The sequence below is a fragment of the Macrobrachium rosenbergii genome, chromosome 19 (genome assembly GCF_040412425.1).
Source record: "Macrobrachium rosenbergii isolate ZJJX-2024 chromosome 19, ASM4041242v1, whole genome shotgun sequence".
In the NCBI taxonomy this organism is placed as follows: domain Eukaryota; kingdom Metazoa; phylum Arthropoda; class Malacostraca; order Decapoda; family Palaemonidae; genus Macrobrachium; species Macrobrachium rosenbergii.
In genome coordinates, this window is record NC_089759.1 from 7,369,157 (window position 1) to 7,378,283 (window position 9,127).

The following is a 9,127-nucleotide window of genomic DNA, read 5'->3' on the forward strand; positions in this document are numbered from 1 at the left end:
AGAGAACAATCTGTTACATGGCTATTGTCAAACATGGTTCATATCATTTTAAAACACATAACTGTGAAAGGCAAAACTCGTGATTTCTCTTGCTGGTTACATTCAACAACTTCTATGTAAAAATATGCACATGCTTATACAAATACATATTTATATTCACAAACAACAGCGTGCACACACATACTCACTCACACGCATATCGTTGTGTGTATGTTTTGCGGAATGTCTTCATTCTCTAATGAATGTGTTACACATGTCGCAGTCTGCGTCCTGGGTTTCTCACAACTTTTTTCCATGTTTCTATATGGAACGAAACAACCTGGCCCACCTATTGTAATCCCCTGAATTCCAGTAAGAATGTTGATGTTATGTCGCATACAAGAAGGGTGTCCTAGCAAAACCATTTCACCTAAGGCTAATCCTTCTATGACCAAAAATGGTTCTACTATCGTCTTTTCACCGATACAAAGCGTAAGAGATGACGAACCTAAGATATTCAATCATCTCGCCTGTACATCACACACTGTCTCATTAATAAGGACTAATTTACACTCTGGAAACTTCGAGTGAAAAAAAATCAGCGTCTATCAGGTTAACTGGGGTGCCAGAATCAATGAAGATAGAAATTTCAATGCCATTAGATATGTGTTTGTGTGTGTTTGTATGTGCGAAAAGGGAGTGGAACCGAGCGCGTGTGATGCGCAGATGAAAATTTAATAACCATTTTTAATTATTTCCGTCCATATGATGTCCAGCGAAAAGATACTACCTCGTTTACGTAGCTGTTTTGCTTCATGGATGTAGATAAAGAAGTCTGTTCTCTCGGTATATTCCCTGACACAAGCAGGAAAGCATTACTGCATTTCATTTCAATACTTCTTAAATTATCCCTAACGCAAATACTCTAATTTCCATAACGATTGGAAAATGGAAAGAGCTCTCGCCCAAAATCCATTCCACTGAAGAGAGGAACTCTTTGCAAGCCTATAAGATTATGAAGGCCTAAAGAGATTACTTTGACGGCTATTAGTGACTCTCTTATTTGCAATGAAAGCAATGCATTGCAGCTGGCACCCATCAGTCGGCTGTTGCATGAATGGGCAAAACGTTCGATGAAATCGGGAGATGCAAAACGTTTGTATGAATAAGGTTATGTTTATTATAATGTTGCTGGTTGAGTTGTTGCTATGAAAACCTTCAAAATGACGGAGAATGAAGCAGCTCTCTCTCTCTCTCTCTCTCTCTCTCTCTCTGGCAAGTCAATCGGTCTGCAATTATTACTGTTATATATATTTCAAAATACTGACATGACAAAACCACGCAAATGAGAGAGAATGAAGAAGCTTCTCTCTCTCTCTCTCTCTCTCTCTCTCTCTCTCTCTCTCTCTCTCTCTCTCTCTCTCTCTCTCTCTGGCAAGTCAATCGGTCTGCAATTATTCCTGTTATATATTGCAAAATATTGGCATGACAAAACCACGCAAATGGGAGAGAATGATGAAGCTTCTCTCTCTCTCTCTCTCTCTCTCTCTCTCTCTCTCTCTCTCTCTCTCTCTGGCAAGTCAATCGGTCTGCAATTATTCCTGTTATATATTTCAAAATATTGGCATGACAAAACCACGCAAATGGGAGAAAATGAAGAAGCTTCTCTCTCTCTCTCTCTTTTTCGAAGACAATCAGTCTGCAATTATTCCTGATCATTTCCAAACACTTAAATGACAGTGTAATTTATTTTCTATCCCTATAATGCGAACCCATCGAACTTCGAACATATGATTTTCTTAGACATAACGATGTACTTTTCTTAACTCATCCAACGTAAGCATATCTTAGTTTTCCGTTTTGATTATCTCCTACTAATTTTCTCCTCCCTTTCATCCAATTTCCTTTTCTGTCCCTGTGCCTCTTAGCCCCAAACCCTAAATATACTTTCCTACCATTAACTTACAATGCAAGCTATAATATACCACAGAACTGACAGCGCACACGCATAATGGAATGGGATGGAATATAGAATTTGGGCCAAAGACCAAGCGCTGGGATCTATGTGGTCATTCGGCGCTAAAAAAGGAAACTGAGGGTAAAAAGTTTGAAAGGTGTAACAGGAGGAAAACCTCGCAGTCGCACTAAGAGTCATTTGTTAGGAGAGGGTGGGGAAAGTAGGATGGAAGAAAGAGACTATGAACGGAGGCACAGCTGGAATTTCCTCTTCTTAACCGGATGATCGGCCAGTTGGAATTTCCTCTTCTTAACCGGATCATTGGCCAGCTGGAATTTCCTCTTCTTAACCGGATTATCGGCCAGCTGGAATTTCCTCTTCTTAACCGGATCATTGGCCAGCTGGAATTTCCTCTTCTTAACCGGATGATCGGCCAGCTGGAATTTCCTCTTTTTAACCGGATGATCGGCCAGCTGGAATTTCCTCTCCTTAACCGGACGATCGGGCAACTGGAATTTCCTCCTCTTAACCGGATGATCGGCCAGCTGGAATTTCCTCTTCTTAACCGGATCATCGGCCAGCTGGAATTTCCTCTCCTTAACCGGAAGATCGGGCAACTGGAATTTCCTCCTCTTAACCGGATGAACGGCCAGCTGGAATTTCCTCTCCTTAACCGGATGATCGGCCAGCTGGAATTTCCCCTCCTTAACCGGATGATCGGCCAGCTGGAACTTCCTCTCCTTAACTGGGTGATTGGCCAGCTGGAATTTCCTCTCCTTAACCGGATGATTGGCCAGCTGGAATTTTCTCGGCTTAACCGGATGATCGGCCAGCTAGAACTTCCTCTTAACCGGATGATCAGCCAGCTGGAATTTCATCTTCTTAACCGGATGATCGGCCAGCTAGAATTTTCTCTTCTTGACTGGGTGATCGGCCACATGGAATTTCCTCTTCATAACCGGATGAACGGCCAGCTGGAATTTCATCTTCTTGACTAGATGATCGGCCAGCTGGAATTTCTTCTTCTTAACCGGATGATCGGCCAGCTGGAATTTCCTCTTCTTGACTGGATGGTCGGCCAGCTAGAATTTCTTCTTAACCGTATGATCGGCCAGCTGGAATTTCCTCTTCTTAACCAGATGATCAGCCAGCTGGAATTTCCTCTTCTTAACCAGATGATTGGCCAGCTGGAATTTCCTCTTCTTAACCGAATGATCGGCCAGCTGCAATTTCTTCTTCTTGACCGGATGATCGGCCAGCTGGAATTTCCTCTTCTTAACAGGATCATTGGCCAGCTGGAATTTCCTCTTCATAACCGGATGATCGGCCAGCTGGAATTTCCTCGTTTTAACAGGATGATCGACCAGCTAAAATTTCCTCTTCTTGACCGGATGATCGGCCAGCTTGAATTTCCTCTTCCTAACCAGATGATCGGCCAGCTGGAATTTCCTCTTCTTAACCGGATGATCGGCCAGTTGGAATTTCCTCTTCTTAACCAGATCATCGGTCAGATGGAATTTCCTCTTCTTGACCGGATGATTGGCCAGCTGGAATTTCCCCCTCTTAACCGGATGATCGGCCAGCTGGAATTTCCTCTTCTTAACCAGATGATCGGCCAGATGGAATTTCCTCTTCTTGACCGGATGATCGGCTAGCTGAAATTCCCCCTCTTAACCGGATGATCGGCCAACTGGAATTTCCTCTTCTTAACCACATGATCAGCCAGCTGAAGTTTCCTCTTCTTAACTGGATGATCGGCCAGCTGGAATTTCCTCTTCCTAACCGGATGATCGGCCGGCTGGAATTTCCTCTTCTTAACTGGATGATCGGCCAGCTGGAATTTTCTCTTCTTAACCAGATGATCAGCCAGCTGGAATTTCCTCTTCTTAACTGGATGGTCAGCCAGCTGGAATTTTCTCTCCTTAACTGGATGATCAGCCAGCTGGAATTTCCTCTTCTTAACTGGATGAACGACCAGCTGGAATTTCCTCTTCTTAACCGGATGATTGTCCAGCTGGAATTTCCTCTCCTTAACCGGATGATCAGCCAGATGGAATTTCCTCTTCTTAACCGGATTATCACCCTTCAGGAATTTCCTGTCCTTAACCGGATGATTGGCCAGCTGGAATTTCCTCTTCTTAACCGGATGATCGGCCAGCTGGAATTTCCTCTTCTTAACCGGATGATCGGCCAGCTGGAACTTCCTCTCCTTAACCATATGATCAGCTAGCTGAAATTTCCTATTCTTAACCGGATGATTGGCCAGCTGGAATTTCCTCTTCTTAACCAGATGATCGGCCAGCTGGAATTTCCTCTCCTTAACTGGATGACCGGCCAACTGGAATTTCCTCTTCTTAACCAGATGATCGACCAGCTGGAATTTCCTCTTCTTAAACAGATGATCAGCAAGCTGGAATTTCCTCTTCTTAACCGGATGGTCGGCCAGTTGGAATTTCCTCTCCTTAACCAGATGATCGGCCAACAGGAATTTCCTCTTCTTACTCAGATGATCGGCCAGCTGGAATTTCCTCTTCTTAACCGGATGATTGGCCAGCTGGAATTTCCTCTTCTTAACTGGATGATCGGCCAGCTGGAATTTCCTCTTCTTAACCGGATGATCAGCCAGCTGGAATTTCATCTTCTTGACCGGATGATCGGCCAGCTGGAATTTCCTCTCCTTAACCGGATCATCGGGCAGCTGGAATTTCCTCTTCTTAACCGGATGAATGACCAGCTGGAATTTCCTCTCCTTAACTGGATGACCAGCCAACTGGAATTTCCTCTTCTTAACCGGATGATCGGCCAGCTGGAATTTCCTCTTCTTAAACAGATGATCAGCAAGCTGGAATTTCCTCTTCTTAACCGGATGGTCGGCCAGCTGGAATTTCCTCTCCTTAACCAGATGATCGGCCAGCAGGAATTTCCCCTTCTTAATCAGATGATCGGGCTGCTGGAATTTCCTCTTCTTAACCGGATGATCGGCCAGCTGGAATTTCCTCTCCTTAACTGGATGATCGGCCAGCTGGAATTTCCTCTTCTTAACCGGATGATCGGCCAGCTGGAATTTCGTCTTCTTGACCGGATGATCGGCCAGCTGGAATTTCCCCTCCTTAACCGGATGATCGGGCAGCTGGAATTTCCCATTCTTAACCGGATGATCGGGCAGCTGGAATTTCCTATTCTTAACCGGATGATCGGGCAGCTGGAATTTTGCCTTTCAGAGTCATTTATTGGGCAAATGTGAATACGGTGCAGCTGCAATATGGGAAAGTGTTTCACAATTATGCCAGCTATGATGCTACTTAGGAAGTGGGTAAATCAAACGGCAATTTAGACTTAGATTCACACATGATTAATGCTACAAAATAATGTGTGTATATACACACACACATTTCATATATATATATATATATATATATATATATATATATATATATATATATATATATATATATATATATATATATATATATATATATATATATATATACTGTATATATAAACATGCCGTGAACTCACCCAGAAACAAAACAAACATTTAGTATATATTCTAATAAAACACCACGAATACTTCTCAACATATCATTAACTTTACGTATCCTATTCGGGATTGGAATATAAAATTTAGTCCAAAGGCCAAACGCTGGGACCTATTGGGTGATAACCGCTGAAAATCAAGTTGAAACAATCGTTAGGATATGGTCGAAAGTAAGATGGAAGAAAGGGAATATGAACGAGGGTACAATAGAAGGAATGAAAGGGGTTGCAGCTAGGGGCCGAAGAGACGATGGAAAGATCCTTAATTTATGCCTGCAGTGCACCGCGTGGTATCCTGTTTGGCAATTTCGGTAAGGCTGAATCCAGTGAATACCAACTTACAAATCCCCAAGCTGATATGAAGAATATGTTTACCAAAGGATTAAATGATGCATCGACTTAGCTTAAGAGACGCTGAGTTGAACAAAATCTAGCCAATGCTAGTTGCAAAAATGCTTGTTGATGTGTAAGAGATCAGTTGATTGATTAATTAATGAGAGAGAGAGAGAGAGAGAGAGAGAGAGAGAGAGAGAGAGAGAGAGAGAGAGAGAGAGAGAGCAGCAGCTGACTGACCAATTAATTGATGGGGAGAGAGAGAGAGAGAGAGAGAGAGAGAGAGAGAGAGAGAGAGAGAGAGAGAGAGAGAGAGAGAATCAGCTGACTGACCAATTAATTGATAAAAAGAGAGAGAAAGAGAGAGATCAGCTAAATGACCAATTAATTAATGGAGAGAGAGAGAGAGAGAGAGAGAGAGAGAGAGAGAGAGAGAGAGAGAGAGAGACTAGAATAAGCAGTATCAGCGGCGTGCACGATCAATGTTTTGCACGCTGAGGGTTGCAGAATATATATATATATTTTTTCTATCATTTTCCTTTTTCCTTTGTTGCGGCTACAGTGCTTTGTTGCACGCGAATCAAAGAGAATTGTAGTAGACTGGAATCATTCCTTCTCTCCCCCTCTTTTTTGTGTAAAGCTGTTGAGATATTGCATCTTCTCTCTTGTGTCTAATTTTTTCTGCATGATATTCACAAAAGAATTTCATTCGTTTTTTGTGGGGTCGGTTACATTCTTATATTCTTTATTCGTCTCCGTCTCCTTTATATTCCCACTACTCTTTATCTCCATTTTTAATCTTTCCTTTGGTGTTTGTTAGCCAGTTTTCAAACGATTCACATGAAAGCTGTTTGTTGTGTTTGATGTTTTGTACTGCTTTCCTACGAGTGACTTTAATATTTCGGTTACAAGCGAACGAATAACTTCAGGAGGAAAGCAAACAAGTAAACTATCACCTCACTGTCTAATAATGCATTCACTGAATTAATAAGACGGTGAAAATGCGTCTACCGAATACCTGTTGTGTACCTGCAAACTGATGGTTTTGAAACTTTAAGAAACACCAAAACCCGGATTTCACTCGCAACAAAATTTGCGTTTTCTCTAAATGAAAAGGCTGAGAGAAATGACCTTCCAACCTTTCAGACGACTGGAAAAGCAAGCAATTTGAAAGCAACATAACCCACATGCGGAAATCGTCACATTCCTGTGGAAAATATTCATTGGAACTGGAGAAAATAGCACGAAACAGCTTTCGCCCAAGATCGAACTCGAGCCTTTCGCTGGTGAAGCGAGACTGTTGCCACTTGACCACTGGCACCCAGAGGATTTAAAAATGAATAAATTGAAAAGGATTCAAGTTAAGATCGGAAATGTTAAAAAACATAACAGAGGTTTAGGGTCCCTTCTCTGTATGAACTGAATTGAATAAGGAGTTTAGGCCAAAGACCAAACGCTCGGACCTATGAAGTCATTCAGCGCTGAAAGGGAAACTGGCGGTAAAAAGGTTTGAAAGGCGTAACAAGAGGATAGCATTGCATTTTCACTGTGAAATAACTGTTAGGAGAGGATGGAAAGTAAGATGGAAGAAAGATAACATGAACGGAGGCACAGTCAAAGAAATGAATGGGGTTAGAGCTACGGGCCGAAGGGAAGCTGCAGAGAACCTTAAGTAATGCCTACAGTGCACCGCCTGAGATACATTCGTGCTGCCATATTAGAACATCGGTAAAACGAACTTCAAAAACGCTCATTTGTTTGATTAGAATTATAATTGTTTATAACGACTTCCCGCGGAGAAATGAAAGTTAAGTAACTTTAAAAAAACTTAAACGCTAGAGAAATTGTTTCGTTAAGGTTTAGGGAGAGAGAGAGAGAGAGAGAGAGAGAGAGAGAGAGAGAGAGAGAGAGAGACAAACTCTTATTCATTGGTATGAATTATAACTGTCTATGGCGACTACCCGTCGGAATTCAAAGAAATTGGAGACACAGTGAGTCAAGTGTCTTTTAGAGACAATAAATTTAAAAGATACTGTTTCAATAACGTAAATGTGTGTGTGTGTGTATTATATATATATATATATATATATATATATATATATATATATATATATATATATATATATATATATATATATATATATATATATATATATATATATATATATATATATATATATATATGAGAGAAAGAGAGAAGAGAATTGTATGATTCAGAGCATACGCATGTAACTAAATCAAACAATCAATGAGTAAACAAAACAGCAAATGAATTCTCTAACGAACAACACCAACAACAAACATAAAGGATCAATACAAGCAATTAAGAAGGAGAACGAAATGAATGGAGAATAATAGTGATAAACGAAGAAGAGAAACAATATTCAGTTAACTGAAGTTGACCTTGAAATTCGAACAAGAACGTTCAGCAGTCCCTCGGGGGAAAGTGTCAGCGAACACAAAGAATGCATTGCATCTTAACTGCACTCCTCAGCTTTATGAGTTGCAACTTTATAGTCATATTACTCTATATTTCCCCAAGTGCTTATTCACACGACAGTCGTGAATAACCAGCGATGTCAATCACTGGCTCATCCTCGTTTTTATGGCTGTAATTCGATATTTTCAAGTTTATTTTTTACCAGACCTTAATACCTCGATGGGATTTGTCTTTCCAAAGAACGCTCAGCCGAATGCCGAAGACCTACTAAATTCGTTATAGGAATGGAAAGGGATGAACTATAAAATTTAGGCCAAAGGCCAAGCGCTGGGACCTAAGAGGTCACTCCACGCTGAAAGGGAAATTGAGTGTTGAAGGTTTGAAAGGTGTTACAGGAGGCAACCGCCGCATTTGCAATATGAAACAACTGTAAGGAGAGGGTAGAAAGAGAAAAGTTAAGTATACTTTAGTTTAACCAGACCACTGAGCTGATTAACAGCTCTCCTAGGGCTGGCCCGAAGGATTAGACTTATTTTACGTGGCTAAGAACCAATTGGTTACCTAGCAACGGGACCTACAGCTTATTGTGAAATCCGAACCACATTATAGCGAGAAATGAATTTCTATCACCAGAAATAAATTCCTCTAATTCTTCATTGGCTGGCCGGAGACTCGAACTCGGGTCTAGCAGAGTGCTAGCCGGCAACTCTACCGACTCATCCAACGAGGAACTGGTGGAAAGAGAATATGAACGGAGGTACGGTAACAAGAATTAAAGGGGTTGCAGCTATGAGCCGAAGGGAAGCTGCAGAGAACCTTAAGTAATGCCTAAAGTGCACCGAGTAAGGTGCACTGACAGCACTACCCCTGTGCGAGGATAT